Raw genomic sequence first — 25000 nt, 5'->3', positions numbered from 1 at the left:
GAAAAATTCTCCAGATAATCATTATCTGATACTCCTAAAAACCTCAGGTTAAAACAGAATAAATGAGTTCCATAACAAGGATAAAAACACTGTAGTTCTTACTACAATAAATCAATATGGAAATGAACAAGGAAAACGGTGCTCGGTGAATGATGGATATCATTAATAAATATCTGCTTAAAGATTAATGGTCGTTACTGAAGTTATTTCACTATTTGAATTTATTCACCAAAGAACAATGATATCATTTTGTTTGAGTATTTGGACTTGAATGTGAAGAATATTTTACACTACACTTGGATTTGAATGTGAAGAATATTTTACACTTTACTTGGACTTCATTGTGGAGAATATTTTGCACTGTACTTGGACTGGAATGTGAAGACTATTTTGCACTGTACTTGGACTTGATTGTGGAGAATATTTCACACTGTACCTGGACTTGGATGTGAAGACTATTTTGCACTGTACTTGGACTTGAACATGAAGAATATTTTACAATGTACTTTGACTTGAATGTGAAGCATATTTTACGCTGGACTTGGACTTGAAGAGTATTTTACACTGTACTTGGACTTGAATGTGGAGAATATTTTACACTTACTTGGAATTGAATGTGAAGAATATTTTACACTAGATTCGGGCTTGAATGTGAAGAATATTTTACACTGTACTTGGACTTGAATGTGAAGACTATTTTGCATTGTACTTGGACTTGAATGTGAAGAATATTTTGCACTGTACTTGGACTTGAATGGGGAGAATATTTTACACTACTTCGACTGTGAAGAATATTTTACACTAGATTCGGACTTGAATGTGGAGAATATTTTTCACCGTATTTGGACTTAAATGTGAAGAATATTTTACACTGTATTTGGACGTGAGTGTGAAGGATATTTTACACTGTACTTTGCCATGGATGTGAATATTTTACACTGTATTTGGACTTGAGTGTAAAGAATATTTTACACTACACTTAGATTTGAATATGAAGAATATTTTACACAGTCCTTGGACATGAATGTTGAGAATATTTTACAGTGTACTTGGACTTGAATGTGAAGACTATATTGCAATTTACTTGTATTGAATGTGAAGAATATTTAACACCGTATTTGGACTTGAATGTGAAGAATATTTTACATTGTACGTGGGCGTGAATGTGAAGAATATTTTACACAGTATTTGGACTTGCATGTGAAGACTATTTTGCACTGTACTTGGACTTGATTGTGGAGAATATTTTACACTGTACTTGGACTTGGATGTGAAGATTATTTTGCCCTGTACTTGGACTTGAATATGAAGAATATTTTACAATGTACTTTGACTTGAATGTGGAGCATATTTTACGCTGGACTTGGACTTGAAGAGTATTTTACACTAGATTCGGACTTGAATGTGAAGAATATTTTACGCTGTACTTGGAGTTGAATGTGAAGAATATTTTATACTGTACTTGGACTTGAATGTAGAGAATATTTTACACTTACTTGGACTTGAATGTGAAGAATATTTTACACTAGATTCGGCTTGAATGTGAAGAATATTTTACACTGTACTTGGACTTGAATGTGAAGACTATTTTGCATGGTACTTGGACTTGAATGTGAAGAATATTTTACACTGTACTTGGACTTGAATGGGGAGAATATTTTACACTACTTCGACTGTGAAGAATATTTTACACCGTATTTGGACTTAAATGTGAAGAATATTTTACACTGTATTTGGACGTGAATGTGAAGGATATTTTACACTGTACTTTGCCTTGGATGTGAATATTTTACACTGTATTTGGACTTGAATGTGAAGAATATTTTACACTAGATTCGGACTTGAATGTGAAGACTAGTTTGCAATTAACTTGGATTGAAAGTGAAGAATATTTTACACAGTATTTGGACTTGAATGTGAAGAATAGTTTCCACTGTACTTGGACTTGAATGTGAAGAATATTTTGCACAGTATTTGGACTTGAATGTGAAGAATATTTTTCACTGTACTTGGTCTTTTGGTCTTGAATGTATAAGTTATTTTACGCCGTATTTGGACTTGAAGGTGAAGAATGTTTTACACTGTATTTGGACTTGAATGTGAAGAATATTTTACACAGCACTTGGACTTGAATGTGAAGAATATTTTACACTGTACTTGGACTTGAATGTGAAGAGTATTTTACACTGCACTTGGACTTGAATGTGAAGAATATTTTACACCATATTTGGACCTGAACGTGAAGGATATTTTACACAGTATTTGTACTTGGACGTGAAGAATAGTTTACACTGTACTTGGACTTGAATGTGAAGAATACCTGACACTGTTCTTGGACTTGAATTTGAAGAATATTTGAAACCATATTTGGGCTTGAATGTGAAAGATATTTTATACAGTATTTGGACTTGAATGTGAAAAATATTTTACATTGTACTTGGTCTTGAATGTGAAGAATATTTTACACTGCACTTGGTCTTGAATGTGAAGAATACTTTACACTGTGTTTAGACTTGATTGTGATGAATATTTTACACCTTTGGGCTTGAATATGAAGAATATTTTACACCGTATTTGGAATTAAATGTGAAGGATATTTTACACAGTATTTGGACTTTAATGTGAAGAATATTTTGCACTGTGCTGGGACCTGAATATGAAGAATATTTTGCACTGTACTTGGACCTGTGTAGAATATTTTACACTTGAGTTCCCTCGCGACATTATAACTGTGGCTGTGATTATTTTTATCATCACTGTCATCTTCACTACAAACAATCTCAGTGGCTATATTGACATTTGCACTGCTTGTTAACATATTTGCCATTGAGCAGACAACAAGCACGAAAGCAAATGTCAGAGTATCAGGTATTTCTGTCAGCAGCCCTATTAATTATTCCGTATCTCTCCCGTGAATTCACCAAGAGGATTGACGAGAATTTGGTGAGAATTTGCATAATGGAGACTTAAAATCCACAGCCTGGAACAAGCAGAAAAATGTTTCCTCCTGGGAAAAAGCGGAAATCCGCAGCAATACGTTTAGCTGAAAACCTCAACTAATAACAATATCTGTCATAAAAGGACTTAAGTTGTATATATATATATATAATATATATATATATATATATATATATATATATATATATATATATATATATATATATATATATGTATATGTATATGTATATATATATATATATATATATATATATATATATATATATATATATATATATATATATGATAACAGGACCTCATCCAGACCATGAGGACAGTTAGTCCTGGAAAGTTTGTAAGTTGTCCATAATAAATATCTCCGCCAGATACTGTCCACTTTAAATGAGGTCCTGTTATTAATTGCATTAATGCACACAAAAATTGTGTAAGTAATAAAGTATATATATGTATATATTATATATATATATATATAATTTATGTATACTTACTTCAAGAGTACAGTTTTCAGACAGCTATTGTTATAAGTGGAAATTTTCAGCGTAACATATTTTGTAATTCATGCTTTTTTAAGTTTAGCATAATTTCCTCCCTTCATGTGATAACGACGGTGTTTTTGAAATCACGATACACTGAAAGGTAGTTAAAAGATGCAGTATTTTCCTTGGAGTTAATGTAAGGTACGCATTGGCCAGGTCAGTGAAGATTGTGACAGATTCTCTCTCTCTCTCTCTCTCTCTCTCTCTCTCTCCTCTCTCTCTCTCTCTCTCTCTCTCTCTCTCTAACTCTCATTCTTAACCTGAGACCATAGTAAGGTTAATTTCTGTTTTTGCTGGCTGTGTTGTATCATCTTATTCATGCTGAATGACTGCGTATTCAAGATCAATAAAAAGATGAAATATTTATAACCAAATTATGCCGTTTTCAAAGCACTTCCGCTTTGCTTATCAGACAATTCTTTCATGAGAACGATCATCCGAATAGTCTCTTAATCATTTGAATCCTCTGAATCATATGAATCCTCTGAGTCATATGAATCCTCTGTAACATGTAATTCCTCTGAATCATTTGATTCTTGCGAATCATTTTTAGCCTCTGAATCATTTGAATCCTCTAAATCATTTGATTCTTGTGAATCATTTGAATTCTATGAATCATTTGATTCATGTGAATCACTTTCCTGTGAGTCATTTGAATCCTGTGAGTCATTTGACTCCTGTGGGTCATTTAATTCCTGTGAATCATTTTAATCTCGTGAATCATTTGATCACTGTGAATCGTTTGAATCCTGTGAATCACTTGATTCCTGTGAATCATTTGAATCCTCAGAATCATTTGAATCCTCTGAATCTTTTGAATCCTACAAATCTCATGATTCCTCTGAATCATTTGTATCCTCTGAATCATTCGAATTCTCTGAGTGATTTGAATATCCTCTGAATCACCAGAAGGAGAATGAGCAAGAGAAAAATGGTTCCTTGAGGGAAAATCTTCTCTTTCAGGTACGTTCATGATTACAGAAAGTTAAAGAACTTTCTCTAGCGAAACTCCCAATTCAACGAAGTTGGGAGTGGTGAAAGTTTTTCACTTGCTTTTTTTTTTTTTGTTTTTGCTTTTCGTAAGCTAAGGGGCCAAGGCTCCCAAATGTTCAACTCCACCCGGAGCTGTAGAGGTACAAATTACCCGAATTCATTTCGTAAACAGGAAAATACCTAATCGTTTTTTACTTTGGCGAGTAAAATCAAGTCAAGTCATCATTTTGTTTAACTTTTCACTCATTGTCCAAGGAACAGAAACGCGAGTTAATAACAGATAACTATGATTCTCTCTCTCTCTCTCTCTCTCTCTCTCTCTCTCTCTCTCTCTCTCTCTCTCAGTGAATTATAACAAGATAAAAAAACTATATGAAATTCCTTTATAAATATCCGTAAAAAATGTTGGTAATCTTACCTTAAACTCCTAATGCAATGTCATTCCATTATAATCGAGATAAAAGATGTCAAGCAATTGGATAGAAAAAAAAAAAGATTTGTAGCAAAGCAGAGCAAAACATCATCATGAAAAAATATAATTTTCGTAAGGAATAAAACTGAGTGAGATTCAGGAAAATAGAAGCAATGATATTAATATGTATCTTTTTCCACTTGTAACTAATGCTAGGCAAAGGGTGGGGTCTCAGTATTTATTGTGGAGAGAATCGAATGCATATATTTTCTTTCTCGTTCATCAATATGAATATTTTGTTTGCGCAGCCTAGGCAAGTAGAAAGAAAAGGTGATTTAGAAATAAGTGAAAAAATAAATCTTGGAAACGTAAAGTAAGATTTTCTAGATAGATTCTTTAACAATGCTGGAAATTGACACATTTTGTACAGATAAATTTGTAAATATTTTGTGATAATCATGTATTACTGAAATGTAAAGATTACTCTAATAGGTTCGATAATAATATTTGAAACAAATAATGGCCTTAGCTATGATGATGATCAGATGGCCGGACATTTTCCAGCGGTTAAAAGTTAAGTATACCTTAGTTTAACCAGACCACTGAGCTGATTAACAGCTCTCCTAGGGCTGGCCCGAAGGATTAGATTTATTTTACGTGGCTAAGAACCAATTGGTTACCAAGCAACGGGCCCTACAGCTTATTGTGGAATCCGAACCACATTATGACGAGAAATGAATTTCTATCACCAGAAATAAATTCCTCTAATTCTTCATTGGCCGGTCGGGGAATCGAACGCTGGGCCAGCAGCGTGCTAGCTGAGAACTATACCTATGGTCCCCGTAGGAGGGTAGTCCCATCAGTGCACCTCACGCAGTGCACTGTAGTCATACTTACGGTTGTTTGCAGCTTCCCTTCTGCCCCTAGCTGCAACCCGTTTCATTCCTTTTACTATACCTCCGTTGATATTATCTCTCTTCCATCTCACTTTCCACCCTCTCCTAACAATTGTTTCATAGTGCAGCTGCGAGGTTTTCCTCCTGTTACACCTTTCAAATCTTTTTTTACTGTAAAATTCCCTTTCATCACTGAACGACCTCGCAGGTCCCAGTGCTTGGCTTTTGGCCTAAATTTCATATTCTATTCCATTATGAAGATGATGGCGTTCAGAAAATATTTATCAGCTAGGGTTAAAACGACGATAGAAGTGTCATTGTATGCCTCCTAATAATAGTTCGAGATAATATACAAGCAATTAACTCTTACAGATTCATGCTGTGCCTCTGAAAAAATGAACAGAAATGCGTATATAAATATATAAATATATATATATATACATGCTTTATATATATATATATATATATATATATATATATATATATATATATATATATATATATTTATATATATATATTTATATATATACACATATAATGTATATATATATATATATATATATATATATATATATATATATATATATATATATAGTGTGTGTGTATGTGTATTATTTTATTATTTGCTGCAAATGGCGCATCATACAAGTAACTCAGTAGTCGTAAATCAATTAAAATGCTTTTTCTATGTTCAGACATAGCCACTAAGACACGGCGTTCCGACATGCTGATAAAAACCGTCCGACCAAACTGAGTGTTAAATTTGAAATGTATTGTACTGGCGAATTTCCTTCGCCAAAAAAAATTAATTATCCATTATCAGATATTCAGAGAGTGCGTAGCTCTCCCAACAGTCACACTACAGCTAATGATAGTGTTAAATATGCGATGGAAAGTGCAAATTGGCCTCATTTCCATGACAATACTGAAAAAAAAGCTTTCGTTTCCCTGCATTTCGCTCAGTCACATTCTCATCAAAATAAATTTGCGATAAAAAAATTTGCGGTAAAAATTTTGATAGCGTGAAATATTTGCGTTCCGATTTGTGAATTATTATTATTGATGATTGCATGTTTTTTTTGAATATCACCCTTGTGATAATGATGTTGCAGTCGATATTCAGGGCATGATAAGGAATTCTTAATTTTGGTTGTAATTTCCATGTTTTGGTGAGAGAGAGAGAGAGAGAGAGAGAGAGAGAGAGAGAGAGAGAAATACGATCCAGTTTCGTTCATTATCCTCCTAAAATTTTACAAGTATGCTTGACTGTTCCACCTGCTTTATTATAGAGAGAGAAGATGAGAGAGTTTCCAGTTTCTGTTCATCATCTTGCTACAATTTTACATGTATTTATTACTGTTTCAGCCCTTTTACGAGAGAGAGAGAGAGAGAGAGAGAGAGAGAGAGAGAGAGAGAGAGAGAGAGAGAGAACTGCGTTGCTGCAATTCCCACTTACCGAGACAGAAACACGAAAAGATATTTTGCTTCTCGGCGTTGGTTGGTGTATTGGGTAAAGAGAGAGAGAGAGAGAGAGGGGGTAGGAGGGAGGAGAGGAGAGAAGAGGAGTGTGTGAGGGAGAGAGTGAGAGAGAGGGGGTGTGGGGAGGCTCCTGTAATTCAGCAAATGCTGTTCACCTAAGCGAGAGACTTCACGCTAATTGAATTTCCATAAAGGGAAGATACTGCTTATGGGTCGGTTTCCTGCGTTGCAAGCACTGTAGTGTGTGTGTACGTGTGTGTGTGTGTTTGTGTGTGTGTGTGCTTTACTTCACAGAGTTGCAGTAGCAGAGAAAGAATGGGAAAAGAAGAGAGAGAGAGAGAGAGAGAGAGAAGAAGGTTAGTAAACCTGTATTCACAATGTGTGTGTGTGTGAGAGAGAGAGAGAGAGAGAGAGAGAGAGAGAGAGAAGAAGGTTAGTAAACCTGTATTTACAATGTGAGAGAGAGAGAGAGAGAGAGAGAGAGAGAGAGAGAGAGAGAGAAGAGAAGAAGGTTAGTAAACCTGTATTCACAATGAGAGAGAGAGAGAAAGACTATAGAGTTGAGTGATTTAGTTTGATAAGCTATCTTGACACAAAGATACTCTTTAAATTAAAGAGCAGTTGATATGGCATCTGAACATTTCCAAAAAAGTCGGCAGACCTTTTCTCAGCATCACAGATCTCGCACTAGAAAATGATCACCAACAGACAGAGCATTCTATAAGATGCTAAATCTCTCCAGTCTGTAAATAGACTTCCTTCTGTATTGTCCAAACGAGATTTCGAATTTGACTTCGGAGGAAATAAATCCATGAGAGTCGACTATTAAATTTTCTCTGCAGGAAAATCATTACCAATAGGAAAGAGCATATAAGACTCCATGCCTCTTCCTTCTTCATACCTTGCTTTCTGTATAATTCCTCCAAGATTTGCAGACTGTGAACTCTAAGAGCGTAGATTTAACCAGTCCACCATTTGTCCGTTGGCCAGAGATTCTGTACAAGGGAAATCTTCCCCTAGGGACAGAATATTCTACCGTAGCTCACCTTCTGCAGTCTCTTCTGTCTGCGCCTTACTGTACTTTCAGCTATTTATTTTCATGTTTTATAGTAGGCTGGACGATTTTGTGTTTTTGTGATGAAGAGCAAAATTGAAGCATATCGTTCTGTATTGTCAAACTTATATTGACATGAGAAGTTAATTCAGTATGATTCAGCTCCTATATGTAAAGAGACAGAATATACCTTTACCGTAGATAGTCAGTCTTGTAACCTTTTGAACTTCCTTTAAAGCATCAATAAGCATCCCGAGATAACAGGTACATAAACTATCACAGGGTTCCAAAAATAGTTTTGAAAGTACTTCCACGTAGAACTACCTTTCCTTAATCACTTCATGAAAAAACTTTCTCCGTGGAACCAGAAGTTTTGTTGAAGAAAGTTCTCAACTTTCAGGTGATTACGAAAGTCCTCGAAACGATGATACACTCCAATTTAAACATTTCTCTCATTAATTCACTTCGAGATGCTAACGTTGATGTAATTTCAGTCATCTTTAGCATCACGACGAGAATTAATGAGAGAAATGCATACTTGGGGTAAATTATCATTTCCAGGGACGCTTGTCATTACCAGAAAGTTAAGTAAAAGGACTTCCTTCAGCAAGGAAGTTTTACGAAGTGTTACGAAGTGTGCGGTAGAGAAGTTTTCCATTTGCGTTTTGCTTTCTGCCAGTTGGGGAGCTAAAACTCAAAATCCTCAACCTTGGCCAAAGCTGTTGAAGGTAAGGATGATAAAACAAAGGAAAGGCTGACAAGCATAGGTAAGGGTAACAAAGGCAGGATGACAAGCAAAGATAAGGATGACAAGCAAGGGTAAGGATAACAAAAGTAAGAATGACAGGCAAAGGTAAGGATGACAAGCTAGGGTAAGGATGACAAGCAAAGGTAAGTATGACATGTAAGGTAAGGATGACAAGCATAGGTAAACAAGACAAGTAAAGGTAAGGATGACAAGCAATAAAGATGATAAGCAAAGGTAAGGATGACAAGCAAAGATAAGAATGACAAACAAAGGTAAGGATGACAAGCAAAAGTAAGCATGACAAACTAAAGTAAGGATGACAAGCAGAGGTAAGGATGACAAGCAAAGGTAAGGAAGATAAGGCAAGGTAAGCATGATAAGAAATTTACGCCAACCCAAAGGGCCACTTTTCTTGTTATTATTATGTCAAATATAACGCAGTTAATTTTTGGTATATAAGCCGGAGAAACGATTCTTTTAAATATTTTATCATTCTTACATGCGTTATATCCTGGTTTTGCATATTACCTATGAAAGAACAAGTGTTCCATAACAGATACTATACAGTAGTTACGATAGCTAGTCCATTAGTCCTTAACAAATTCAGTTACGTTATTCGTTATCGTAAATTCTCATCATTATGTGATTCTCCCTTTATTATTTACTGATACATTTATATTTATGTCCATTTACATGTGAGGCAACTCGCTTCTTCATTTTTAATCTCTCTCTCTCTCTCTCTCTCTCTCTCTCTCTCTCTCTCTCTCTCTCTCTCTCTCCTCATAATAGATATAATAGATAAATAACAAAAATAAATATATATATATATATATATATATATATATATATATATATATATATATATATATATATACTGTATATATTATATGTAAAAAGGTAGAATTCCTTCATAAAGTTCTGTCACTACTCCTCCCTCTAATTCAACAATACGTCATATGACTTGATATAAAATGTCATTTGATGTGATAAAAAGATTAAAATAGCAGTAACGAGCAGAACCATCGTGTCTAAATCGCAGATCAAACGACTGAATGAGCAAGATTCATGGAAAAGTCTACTTCAATGTTATGAAAATGAATGTATAAAACATTTTTTTTAATCGTACGATCGACGTTATCAAAATGCTCAGGCCAAAGGGGAAACGATGGAATTTACTTTGGACAGATACAGATGAATAAATTATTATTCTTTTTTTTTAAATGAATTCATGAATATTTTATTTTTAGGTTAGGGACTTTGAAGGACTGGTAAAAAAAATTGCAAAGGATGAACACCGCATGCAAATGAGTGTCGGATTATTTATGTTCATTAAAAATGAAAGCGGTCGTTTGGGATTATATAAATAATGCTGTTGGCTGTGATTATGATTATTTTATCGGGTATCTCCCAATAAAAGGTAATTACGGAATTGTTTGCGTTCATAATTAATTAGAGCGTATTATATTTGAATTTGTTATGGCTTTTTAGTTTGTAAGCATCGGCATAAGTTAATGGCATAAAAGTGGAGAAAGAACGTTTGATATAAAAGTGGAGAAAGAACGTCTGATATAAAAGTGGAGAAAGAACGTTTGATATGAAAGTGGAGAAAGAACGTTTGATATCAAAGCGGAGAAAGAACGTTTGATATAAAAATGGAGAAAGAACGTTTGATATGAAAGTGGAGAAAGAACGTTTGATATAAAAGTGGAGAAAGAACGTTTGATATAAAAGTGGAGAAAGAACGTTTGATATAAAAATGGAGAAAGGGCCTGTGATATAAAAGTGGAGAAAAACGTTTGATATAAAAGTGGAGAAAGAACGTTTGATATAAAAGTGGGAAAAGAACGTTTGATATGAAAGTGGAGAAAGAACGTTTGATATAAAAGTGGAGAAAGAACGTTTGATGTAAAAATGGAGAAAGAACGTTTGATATAAAAGTGGAGAAAGAACGTTTGATATGAAAGTGGAGAAAGAACGTTTGATATAAAAGTGGAGAAAGAACGTTTGATATAAAAGTGGAGAAAGAACGTTTGATATAAAAATGGAGAACGGGCGTGTGATATGAAAGTGGAGAAAGAACGTTTGATATAAAAGTGGAGAAAGAACGTTTGATATAAAATTGGAGAAAGAACGTGTGATATAAAAATGGAGAACGGGCGTGTGATATAAAAGTGGAGAAAGAACGTTTGATATAAAAGGGGAGAAAGAACGTTTGATATAAAAGGGGAGAAAGAACTTTTGATATAAAAGTGTAGAAAGAGCGTTCGATATAAAAGTGAAGAAAGAACGTTGGATATAAAGGCGTAGAAAGAACGTTGGATATAAAGGCGTAGAAAGAACGTTGGATATAAAGGCGTAGAAAGAACGTTGGATATAAAAATGGAGAAAGAACCTTTGGTACGACGCAGCTGAGAGAACGTTCCTCCTTCCTAGAGGCTGAACAAACTGGGGCTTTCTTCGCTTCCTGAACATTGGGTTGATCTTCTTTAATGGTTTTATCATCTTCCTTTCCTTGGAAAAAAGGATATTCTGTAACGCAGCTTCGCCTCCTACCTCTCTCTCTCTCTCTCTCTCTCTCTCTCTCTCTCTCTCTCTCTCTCTCTCTCTCTCTCAGCTAAAGGGTTGAGAAAGTCTTGGAGTTCCAAAATTTCCTTTATAAGAATTTATGGATTTTTTATAGTCTCTCTCTCTCTCTCTCTCTCTCTCTCTCTCTCTCTCTCTCTCTCTCTCATATATATATATATATATATATATATATATATATATATATATATATATATATATATATATATATATATAATTGGTTAATATGAATTTTTTAACATCAGTTTCTCCAACTGCTCCCAGATTACTTTGTACACAGCGTGATTAGAGTATTTTTGTTGTTGTTGTAAATACATTTTATGAGAGTAATGAGTTAGCTGAGAAAATACTTTTATCTTATTTTGTTAGTAGCAATTATTATTAGCTGGTGGTAGATATTAGTGGTAGCTGGTAGTTTAGCTAAGATTTTCGTTGTTGTGTTCATAATTATTTATGCACTGTGATTAGGGGGCTATCTGTAGTAAGACTGATTATCCGTAAAATGCAGTGAACCATTTATCCGTTCACCGTGTGTATTCTCTCTCTCTCTCTCTCTCTCTCTCTCTCTCTCTCTCTCTCTGTGCGCTTGAAGGATGAGTTAATTGAATGGATTCGGCGCAACCAGATTCAATCTTCAAAAGCTTGATCTGGCCTTTCAGCTCCTTCCTCTCCTCCTCCTCCCTCCTCATCTCTTGCATGTGTGTCTGTTTTCACTCGTTGTGTGCTCGTGATGCAGGTGACTCCTGTTAACTAGATTTATGCCACTATCACTCAAGGAAAGTGGGGAAGCTGTGCACGTGTGTGTATATGAGAGAGAGAGAGAGAGAGAGAGAGAGAGAGAGAGAGAGAGAGAGAGAGAGAGAGAGAGAGAGAGGGCGGGGTTGCAGTTCTATTTGTGTACAACCACTGTTGCAATACACATATACATACATACACACATATATATATGTATATATATATATATATATATATATATATATATATATATATATATATATATATATATATATATATATATATATATGAACATACATCACGTTCCATATCTTCGTGATTCAGTTATATACACATATATACAAAAGTGCAGTGTCTAGAGAATATAAGTAGAACAAAATAGAAGCTAATGAAACCTTTAACTAAAATTTTGGAGCATTTAAAATCGATGGAAAGACATTTATTTGTTATCATTGCAAACATAACGAAAAAGTTGGGTCATAATTGTTAACCTTATGTATACATGTGTACCTGTATATGTGTATCTGAGTATGATTTGTATATTATAGTGAAAAATGTTTTCGTTTTTAAATTCAGTTGTAATTATTTGGATGAATATACGTATAGACATGAATATGGTCAACACGTGCTTTATTTTACTAAAAGAATGAATCATAAATTTAATATTGAAAAGAGTCAACGAGGAGACAGGAGAAACGTCTTCCCATTTATTCAGAGCTTGGGCAGAGGAGAAAGCAAGTGACCGCGTGACGTCACGTTTCTTAACTCCCATCTCTACCCCGTTAATCCTGCGCGTGAAGACCTTGTATTCTCTAGACCTTGTATATGTGTATATGTATATATATATATATATATATATATATATATATATATATATATATATATATATATATATATATATATACTGTATATATATTCACGATGTATTTATATATTGCTGTAGGTATTGGTTTTCTAATGAAGAAAGATGTTACACTGTGATTACGAAAATAATAAGGTTTTACTGAAAGGGTTTCCATTGCAGAATACAGAGACCTTTTAAGTAACTCCGGATGGTCCTGATTATGTTGCTTATGTCAACGTCTATATATAATTCGTGTTCGTTGATTTTTTTTATATATCCTTGTTCTTTACCTCCCAGTCATTTGTTTTTTTTGTGAATGATTCTGGAACCGAAGTTATTATATACGTGCATTTATATATATATATATATATATATATATATATATATATATATATATATATATATATATATATATATATATATATATATATATATATAATCCACACATCGGAGGGCAATATAGCAGGCAGGAGAAGGGCAGAACACATACAGATCCAGTATATACATACATTTATTTGTCTGCATTACGTTTCTTGACCCGTGGTCACATCATCAGGACATCATCTACAGTTATAAATTAAAAAGGGACATTCAGCATACATAGTTCTGACCACGGGTCAAGAAACGCGTAGACATATAAATGTACAGTATGTATATACTGGATCTGTATGTGTTCTCTGCCCTTCTCCTACCTATTATATATATATATATATATATATATATATATATATATATATATATATATATATATATATATATATATATATATATATATATATATATATATATATATATATATATATATATATATATATATATATATATATATATATATATATATATATTGTATATATATATATATACATACATACATACATATACATACATACAAATTCCACCATGATTTTTCTTCAGAATTATTCACACACACACACACACACACACACACAAACAGAGCAACCCGTGTTTATTGATCCGGTGCTGTTAAGACATAACCCAATATTGCGTGATGGATGGCTGTATTATTCATTCTCCATTACCTTGAATATTACAGAATATTTACAGTGGCTGTATCCGCCGGGGTATAAAGGGAAAAATCGAAAGGATAAATTTAGGATAATGGTAAGAGAAAAATTGATAACATGTAGCAGCCATGTTCTTGGTATCAGGTGGTTCTTAATGGATGGAATTGGAGCAGCTTACCTTCAGGGGAGAGAGAGAGAGAGAGAGAGAGAGAGAGAGAGAGAGAGAGAGAGAGAGAGAATATATTTATATTTATATATGTGTATGGTATGTATGTTAGTAAATTATTATTAATGTGGTTCATGAGAAAGAGAGAGAGAATATATATATTTATATATATATATATATATATATATATACGTTAGTAAATTATTATTAGTGTGGTTAATGTTGTTAATGCTCGTACATCCTCAAGATACAATTTAAAAGGCCATTATTATTATTATTATTATTATTATTATTATTATTATTATTATTATTATTATTATTATTATTATTATTATATTATTATTATTATTATTATTATTCCTTTATTCCCTTTTCATTATTATTAATATTATTATTATTATTATTATTATTATTATTATTATTATTATTATTATTATTATTATTATTATTATTCCTTTTCATTATTACTATTCTTATTATTGTTGTTACTGTTGTTGTTGTTTTCAAAATGAGACTCTCTCGTTAAAATGCTTCATCAAAATTTAGAAAAACAGAAACTTTATGATAACTAAAAGTTTGCTGATGCATCCACAATTTTCAGTTAAACATATTTATTATTATTATTATTATTATTATTATTATTATTATTATTATTATTATTATTATTATTATTATTATTGTTGTTGTTCACGCTGACTCTCAAGACGTCACTAAAAAGTCCTTGTATTTACTAATTGTTTTTGGAAGAGCAAATCAGCCAAGACTAAGTTAAAAAATCTTACAAAGTCTTCGACGTTAAAACTGTGGAATATAATTTGCAGAGTTTAGACTGTTATTGCTCCCAGGTTTAAAAGTTCAAGAGACCCTTTGATGTTACTTTGAAATGCCAAACTCCTGTGCCTTAACTAAATTTAGTATGTTATTGCCTGACATTTATCAGTTAATACTGTTATAAACAAGTGAATTGTTCTCCGTGGAAACTAATATTAGCTTCTGGTATTCTCAATATCGTAGGTGAGAAGCAAACTATCGTATATTTGCTGCCTTCTGGTTGCCTAGCAGTGTTTTCGAGACCCTTCCTCTCTCAAGAGCTTTAGGTGATTAGGAATTCCCACATAAGGAATTCTCATTTTTGCTTCTCATGTTTTGTAGCATCAGGTTTAAAACTACTCAGTTTGAGTTTTGTCTTGGCTACAACTAGAATGCTGAATACTTTAACTAGCGCAGTTATGGAATCCTCTGATCTCCAAATATTTAAGCTAGGAGCAAATTCGCTCCTGCTCTGTGCTGCTGACGTCTCCTGAGTTTCAGGTGCATCGGTTTTATTTTCTATTCCTTCGTATTTATTTGTCACTGTTTCCTATAGCTTGTCTGTCTCTCTGCAGGCTTATTTCCCTTTGGAGCCCTCTTGGGTTTAAAGTCTGTTGACTCAGTCCTTGAGGGTTTTCAGCCGAAGATTTGAAGAAAGAGAGGAATATGGCGCATTCACTTCCATGAACGTTTGTGGCAATATTTCCACAGAGCCCTCCCGTTTTAAGTAATAAGACCATTTCGTGTGAAAATGTACGCACTGTGATCAAGGTGATTCTTTGTGGCGCAGAGGAATTGACAAATATTTATTTTAATAATTTGGTGTGAGGTAAACATTTGCCATGTTACATAAATGTGTTGAATTACGCCGCAGACCTGAAACATGCGTATGTTAGAGCAAGGCTCTCTCTCTCTCTCTCTCTCTCTCTCTCTCTCTCTCTCTCTCTCTCTCTCAAATAAAAGCATCCATGTAACGTGAATGTGCTGAATTAAGCTTCAGGCCTGAAACGTGTATGTTAGAGCAAGACTCTCTCTCTCTCTCTCTCTCTCTCTCTCTCTCTCTCTCTCTCTCTCTCTCTCTCTCTCTCTCAAATAAAAGCACACCGAAACACCTCACAATGGCAAGCGAGCAACATCATTGTTCGTAACTTTCATTAAAATAGGCCTTTGTGAATACAGAGATCATTGTTCTTTTGAATCCCGTTACATAACGGAGGAGTCATTTCTTTCTCCGTATGCAAATAGGTCTACAGCACTGCTGTGTTATAGGCTCCCCTGTTGTTACAGAAACCTGGAGAGGGAGAAACGAAGGTGGATGAACTGTTGATGTCTCTCCAAAGGTACCGAGATCAAAGCTATTCATTTCTGTGGAAGCTATAGTGATATGGAGATATTATCCTTTCTCGTTTGTTTCGTTTACTAAGACTGCCTTTCAGGGTAGTTAGGAAGTAAATATTATTTATTAAGAAATATGATGAAGAGGATTATCATTCCATTATCTAGTGGCTGTAAAATCCGGAGACCTCATTTCTTTTAAGCCAGCCAGCTATCTATAGATCAGTTAAACATGTCTCAAATTCACTTCGGTAACTCATTCCACAAACATCATAAATATGTTGAATACAAGACAACGACTTTGTATTCAACATGTTTGTGATATGTATGCGATAAGTTTCCGACGTGTAAGATCCGAAGGCAGCATTATTTCTTTTAAGCTAGCTAACAAGGTACGGATGCTAGGAAGTATAAAGGTGCATCCTACACTGTAGTTAAACATTTCACAAACACATTGTCGGCAACTTATTGCACAAACATCACAAACAGGTTGAATACAAATCGATGACTTTGTTCAACATGCTTGTGATATGTATGCGACAAGTTTCCGGCAGGTGGATTCACCCTAATTTACTTGAGCTTTGTGTCATTTGATCGTGTTTCAGTCTGCAATTCTTTTGAATTCTCTCATATCCTGTAGCGGGAGAAAGTAAATGACAAGAGAATTATTTCATAGGTTTTCGTCTACTGGTAATTTCCTTTGTGCGTAATTTATTTGACGTCGTGAAATTCACTTCCGTATGAAGCGTAAGTCCCCGAAAATTTCAGTTTTGGGGACTGCCAAGATGTTTTGCGTCCCTGAGAAATGTCCAAGTGTGGATCCTTTGGCCTTCTCTCTCAGTGAGGGATGAGAAAATGTGTGGTTTCTAAGGGGTGAGGAAGAGGAGTGAAGGGAGAGGGATAAGGAGAGAGGAGAGAGGGGTGAAAGGAGATGGGTGATGGTGAGGGTGAGAGCTGAGGGGAGAGGGGTAAGAATTGAGGGTTGGGGAGTGAGGGGAAAGGGGAGTGTGAGGGATGAGGGGAGATGTGAGGTGGTGAGACTTGAGGGGGGAGGGGTGAAAATTGAGGGGTGCGGAGTGAAGGGAAAGGTGAGAGGATGAGAGATAAGGAAAGAGGCAGAGGGGAGAGGAGTGAGACTTAAGGGGTGATGTGTGTGGCAGATGGGTGAGCCTTGACGGGTGAGGGATGAGGAATGATTGTGAGGAGTGAGGGGTGAACTAAGCAACTGTTGGGTAGAGAGGTTGGACGAGTGAAAGTAAGGGAACTTTTTCCAACATTTCTCCTTCTCTGTGTTGTGAGAGTTACACTTTCATAAAGCTACTTTTCAGAACCGTTTTTTCAGTAAGGGGAAAAGATTTGAGATTCTTCTTATTACTCCTATTTTCTCTCCCCTCCCTCCAAAAAGGGAACTCTCTCTTTGTTAATCTTTGATTTGGCAAGGCATCAGGGTGAAGTTTTGATTTCAAGCGTCTGGGAATTCGGAATGAGAGAGAGAGAGAGAGAGAGAGAGAGAGAGAGAGAGAGAGAGAGAGAGAGAGAGAGAGAGCTAAACAACAGTTATTGCCTATGAAAGTTAACATTAATTGATTTATAGAGAAACAAATAATATAAACAAAAATAGTCATCTTAATGAACAGTTTTGTGACTTATGATACAAACTTTTTAACAACTAACAAATTTTCAAAATCAAATTTGAAAGTCCTGCCAAACCCCCCTTCCTATTGCACGAAGCTTTAAAAACTACCAGTAAGCACCTTCTAAGCCATCCTAAGCCGTTACTAAGCACGAGAGGAGAAACGAAGCACTTACCCGGGAAAGGTAGCTTAGGCCCCCTGCTTTTAATTGTAGGTTTTAACTTCATATTGTTGAATGGGAAATCACGAGAGGATAATCTGCTCACTAGGATGGTTTTCATTGCATTGTTATTGCGGTTTGCACGCGCGCACACACTCATACACACACAAACCTATATTATATTATATATATATATATATATATATATATATATATATATATATATATATATATATATATATATATATATAAATATATATGTGTGTATGTATGTATGTATGCTTGTGTCCGTGTGTATATGTTTATCTCCTTTTATTTGCAGTTTTTCTCTTCACTGTGCTTTTTAACTGGTTTCCATACATGCTCCTTCGAAGCTTATTAATTTACTAGCCTACTTGTAGGACCATACATACTCTATTTTTCAATAACAACTGAGTCACAGGACATCAGAAATGCTTTCAGATTTCCTCAGAACCAGAAATATCCTCGAAAGCGTTTTATTTTTGTTTCGAGAGAGATCTAAAATCCTGCGTTGTAGAAAACGTAAATACCGGGAGAAGTATTGTGTGGTCCGCTTATAAGCCTTCCCGGAATAACACGGGTTCTTCAAAGGTGCTTTGTTGCACAAAGCTGTTATTGTTTTGTGTGCACATTTGTACATACACACACACAAGAGCAGTTTACATTTAAGTATAGTCGCAACTCACATATACAAACACACAAACACACACTCAACTTTCTTCATATATGCCATTGTCGGTAGGGATTTCAATGTTGCTTTGAATTCGCCATACAATGGGGAAGTATTCTCTCTTGGTGTGGGAATAGGCCTACTTCTTATATTAGGCCAAAACTTGTTTGTTGAAGGCCTTGAGAGAATGAATGTGGAATCTTAACTTCAAAGGGTTTGAAGATTAAGTAGAAATAAGCTTGAATAGAATCAGGTACATTAATTATGATAAGCAAATAAATTAATTTTGTCCTTTTCTTGAGAAAGGCTTTTCATTATTTCACTTACCCCCACCCCCCACCTCTGAATACTTCTTGAAGATCTCTTCTTGTCTCTCAGATTTTCCTTGATAAAAACGTTACGTTTTTTATTTGAGTTCTTAAACGTAGACGCATAAATAGATCCATCTCTCCACTTGTGTTATGACGTATTACCAGACATTAAACGGCCGTAGGGTGATAGTGTCATCGGTGCACCTCACACGGTGCACTGTAGGCATTACTTAAGGTTCTTTGCAGCGTCCCTTCGGCTTCTGGCTGCAACCCATTTCATTCCTTTGACTGTACCTCCGTTCATATTCCCTTTCTTCCATCTTGCTTTCCACCTTCTAACAATCGTTTCATAGTGCAACTGCGAGATTTTCTTATTACACCTTTAAAACCGTCCTTACTCTCAGTTTCCCTTTCAGCGATGAATGACCTCATAGGTCCTAGCGCTTGGCCTTTGGCCTAAATTTCATATTCCAGTTCCAATTCCAGCCAAGCGTTAAACTTGGCCGTTTTGTATTATTGTCAGCGATAGACATGAGTTTTGCGTCGTAGGCTGAAGAGGTGAAGAAGTGACGAAGAAGATGAGGATCTTCTTATCTTCCCACTTCACCTTTTCTCTCTCTCGGAATCTGAGGCGAAACCTGCTTTTGGAAAACGATTCCCCCCAGACTCCCCCCCCTTCACTCCGCAAACCCCTCCTCTTACCTGGGAGGTTAGGGAAAAGAGGGGAAAAGGAGATTAAAACCGCATATTCCCCTTTCCCCTCGGCGTAAGATTCCCCAGACATTGAGTGTAAGAGGCGAATAGGAAACGATCATTTTGAGACTTTTTTTTTTTCCCCTTTTTTTTGTAGACTGTTCGGTAAGACCTGTTTCATCCGATTCGTTTAAGTAATTAATTCCCTTCTAGTTCGCTGAATGGAGAAGTTTCAGCTACATTATCTCTCTCTCTCTCTCTCTCTCTCTCTCTCTCTCTCTCTCAAACAAGGGAATATAAATACATCCAGTGAAGTTGTTCTTTAAGGGTGCGGAAAATATTGGGCATTAATACTCTCTCTCTCTCTCTCTCTCTCTCTCTCTCTCTCTCTCTCTCTCTCTCTCTCTCTCTCTTATTTTCTAGGTAAGCCAATATTTGCGTGAGCCTAACCTGATGATTAATCTCTTATACGAATCTGCCATCCAGCACCGTAGGTTGTGTAATAGAATCCAATAACTATGGTAATGAATAGCAGAGCAGGGATCCATTCTTACTAGAGCCCCCTTCTAGTGACTCGAGATATATTCTAGTGACCATAGATAGATTCTAGTGAGCCTAGATAGATTCTAATGAGCCTAGATACATTCTAATGAGCCTAGATACATTCTAGTGACCCTAGATATATTCTAATGACTCTAGATCCATTCTAGGTACTCTAGATACATTCTAGTAACTCTAGATACATTCTAGTGACTCTAGATGTATTCTAGGTGCTCTATATCACAAAAGGTATTGCAGTTGGGACCATTGTTCCTCTTATTGTTTATTGTCAACGTGATTGTTTAGTGTGGTTTAGAAGGTAGTACAGTGAGAAGCAGCGAGCTTTGATTAAGATTTAGATCGGGTCAGTAAGTGGTGTAGTCTGCGGGGACCGCAAACCCCCGCCAAGTCTTAGCAGACTACCTACCCTCCAGGTCCCTTCTCCCTTGAAGTGGAGTTCATATCTCAACCATAAGCTAGTCATTTGTTAATCTCTAGGACCACATTGAGTAAACAGTTAAAAGTTGGCGGTTCCTTCTAACAAAATGACACACACACACACACACACACACACACACACACACACACATATATATATATATATATATATATATATATATATATATATATATATATATATATATATATATATATATATATATATATATACATACATGTCTATATGTATGTGTATGTATACATATATAATATAATATAATATAACTTATTGAAGGTAATAATGCTTCTTGTTATACAGCATTTAAAAGTAAACCTCCCTATAAGTCAAGAGAGATGAAATGTTTAAAGCTTGTCTTATTCACTAGCCTCTGAACACACCAAGGAACAGAAAATTGATATCATTATTTTCCTGACTATTATGGAAATTTTAAAGAAGTGGGGAGAACCGGTACCCTTTTTGTAGGTTTTAAAGAGACACAGGCCCTTATACAAGTATCCTTCTACGGTTTCTCGAAGAGGAAAAAGAGAGGAAGGAATGGCGTCTCCTATTTCAAAATGAAGTAGCTTCAGCATTTCACGGGACGTCGAGTCTCTACGATGCAGCAATTTAACTGGATCTTTTTGAGAGAGACTCTCTCTCTCTCTCTCTCTCTCTCTCTCTCTCTCTCTCTCTCTCTCTCTCTCTCTCTCTGCTTCGTTTGACAGACAAAAATTTAGATGTTTTCTTGTTTAGTCAACATTTGCATTTGATAGGATCGGAATTTATCTCTCTCTCTCTCTCTCTCTCTCTCTCTCTCTCTCTCTCTCTCTCTCTCTTTGACAGACAAAAATTTAGATGTTTTCTTGTTTAGTCAACATTTGCATTTGATGCATTTGACAGACAAAAATTTAGAGGTTTTCTTGTTTAGACAACATTTGCATTTGATAGTAACGGAATTGTCTCTCTCTCTCTCTCTCTCTCTCTCTCTCTCTCTCTCTCTCTCTCTCTCTCTCTCTCTCTCTCTCTCTCTGCTTTGACAGAAAAAATTTAGATGTTTTCTTTGTTTATCAACATTTGCATTTGATAGACAACTCTTTGCATTTGAGAGGCAAAAAAATTTAGATGTTTCTTGTTTAGACAACATTTGCATTTGATAGTAATGGAATTTCTCTCTCTCTCTCTCTCTCTCTCTCTCTCTCTCTCTCTCTCTGCTCTCGTTTGACAGACAAAATTTAGAGGTTTTCTTGTTTAGACAACATTTGCATTTGATAGTAACGGAATTATATCTCTCTCTCTCTCTCTCTCTCTCTCTCTCTCTCTCTGCTCTCTCTCTGGCTCTGACAGATAAAAATTTAGAGGTTTTCTTGTTTAGACAACATTTGCATTTGATAGTAACGGAATTATCTCTCTCTCTCTCTCTCTCTCTCTCTCTCTCTCTCTCTGCTTCGTTTGACAGACAGAAATTTAGATGTTTTCCTGCTCAGACAATATTTGCATTTGAGAGTAACGGAATTTATCTCTCTCTCTCTCTCTCTCTCTCTCTCTCTCTCTCTCTCTGCTCTGCTCAGAAATTTAGATGTTTTCCTGCTCAGACAACATTTGGATTTGAGAGTAACGGAATTCATGTCTCTTCTCTCTCTCTCTCTCTCTCTCTCTCTCTCTCTCTCTGGTCTCTTTAACTGACAAGACATTAGATTTAACTGACAAGACATTAGATTTTTCTTGTTCAGACAATGTTTGCGTTTATTAGCGACGGAATCTCTCTCCATGATATTATGATTGGAAGCATCCGACCAGAGTGACATTCTTGTATGTATAAGAAGATAGTTCTTCGGCTTTTCCTGTTTTTCAAATTATATGGGAGAGCGGGATATGGGATTATTTCAGAAAACTTGTCACATGTAATGGAATAGAATGGAATATCTTATATACGGCAGAGTTTTTGTGTATATATATATATATATATATATATATATATATATATATATATATATATATATATATATGTATATATATATATATATATATATATATTTATTTATGTAATAAATACATATATATGTATATATTATATTTATACCTATATTTGTATTGTGTATAACTATACAATATGTATACATGCATACATATATATATATATATATATATATATATATATATATACATATATATATATATATATATATATATATATATATATATAATATATATAATATGTATATTATATATATATATATATATGTGTATGTGTGTATATATATATATATATATTTTAAATGTTTCCCAGGCATGCATTCACCCATACAATAGATCATATCATATCGTACGTGGTTTTATATTAATTACAGACATACTTTCAAAGAGAAGAGTAATAATCTGAATTCTTATAATGCTCATGTGTTTCCTTTTGTATTATGCTCTTGAATATTGTTAGTTTAAATCATTAGTTCAAAATGGGTTTGTGTATGAGGTTTGAACTACATACAAGAAAGAAACAAATATGCTTATTTTATTTATTCAAGAATAAGATACATTGTAGCCTATACCCCAATACTGTTCTCCTTGCATTTTAATAAATTTTTTTATCTGTTTGTCAAATTATTAATTTTGTCTTTTTTAATAAGTGAGATATTCTTTCTGTATTTTCCTTTACTTCCTCTTATTTTTCCTAATGAACACCATATTGTTAGGAAACTTGAATTTCAAGTCAGTGGCCCCTTTCGTGGGCTTGTTCCATATGAATAGGTTTCATTTTCTGAATAATAATAATAATAATAATAATAATAATAATAATAATAATAATAATAATAATAATAATAATAATAATAATGATATAGATAACACAACTGACACAAGAGAAATATGATATTTTCCTCATATGCCGAATAACAAAGTATATAAAGAAGAATAAGAACTGGCAACGGTTCGGCTTTCAAAACCACTATGGTGTCGTGACCACGGGATATCATTAAGCGTTAGCGATTCGGCCTAAAAATACCTTTTATAGCACAATATCAGGTGAACAGCTGATGGACTCTCGTGATATAGGTGGGGCGAAGGAATTCGCTTCTCGCTATATTATGCATGGCTTCGTGATTTCGCATATTTTCTAGATTCCTGTCATAGCTTGCTTCGTTTGTTTTTTATGTGTATGTGTGTATGTATGTGCATATGTATGTATATACATTATATATATGTATATATATAAATACAGTATATTTTTATATATACATATGTTATATATATATATATATATATATATATATATATATATATATATATATATATATATATATATATGTTTATATATACATATATGTGAATATATATATTATATATATATATATATATATATATATATATATATATATACACTTATATACATACAAACTCGAAGATTTTGCGAGACTGAAAAAGATTTTAGGTAGGAGTGCGTTTAAAACTCACATTTAGTGCAAGTGTGGAATGGAATGGAACATAAAATTTAGGTCACAGGTCAAGCCCTGGGACCTATGAGTCATTCAGCACTACAAGGGAAATTGAGGGTACAAGAGTATTAAAGGTTTAACAGGCTGAAAACCTCGCAGTTGCACTATGAAACAGTTGTCAAGAGAGGGCTGAGGAAAGTAAGATGGAAGAAAGAGACTATGAACGGACGTACAGGAAAAGGAGTGAAAGAGGTTGCAGCTGGAGGCCGAAGGAACGCTGCAAAGAACCTTAAGCTAGGCCTACAGTGCGCCGCCTGAGGTGCACTGACGGCACTACTCCCCACTTTAAGTTGAGGCAAAACAAACACTTGTCATATGAAAAGAAGAGAAATCACCTAAGTAAAGAATATAAACGATAATTATCACGTATTCTTTGAACAAATCGGTGCCCACAGCTATGATATGTGATGGTGTTACAGGTGGACGACAGTAATTCGTCCACTTTAATCCTCTCACGAAAGGATAGCCTG

The 25000-nt window shown here is 34.6% G+C and overlaps 1 long non-coding RNA gene across 1 annotated transcript in view; it reads left to right on the top strand.

Annotated features, from left to right (window-relative positions):
- Nucleotides 1–25000, top strand: part of LOC136834365 (uncharacterized) — a 253856-nt gene that overhangs the window by 82529 nt on the left and 146327 nt on the right. The gene's annotated exons all lie outside the window — the stretch shown is intronic.

Source organism: Macrobrachium rosenbergii, chromosome 53, assembly GCF_040412425.1.
Source record: "Macrobrachium rosenbergii isolate ZJJX-2024 chromosome 53, ASM4041242v1, whole genome shotgun sequence".
NCBI lineage: Eukaryota > Metazoa > Arthropoda > Malacostraca > Decapoda > Palaemonidae > Macrobrachium > Macrobrachium rosenbergii.
This window is presented reverse-complemented; position numbering and strand designations above follow the sequence as displayed.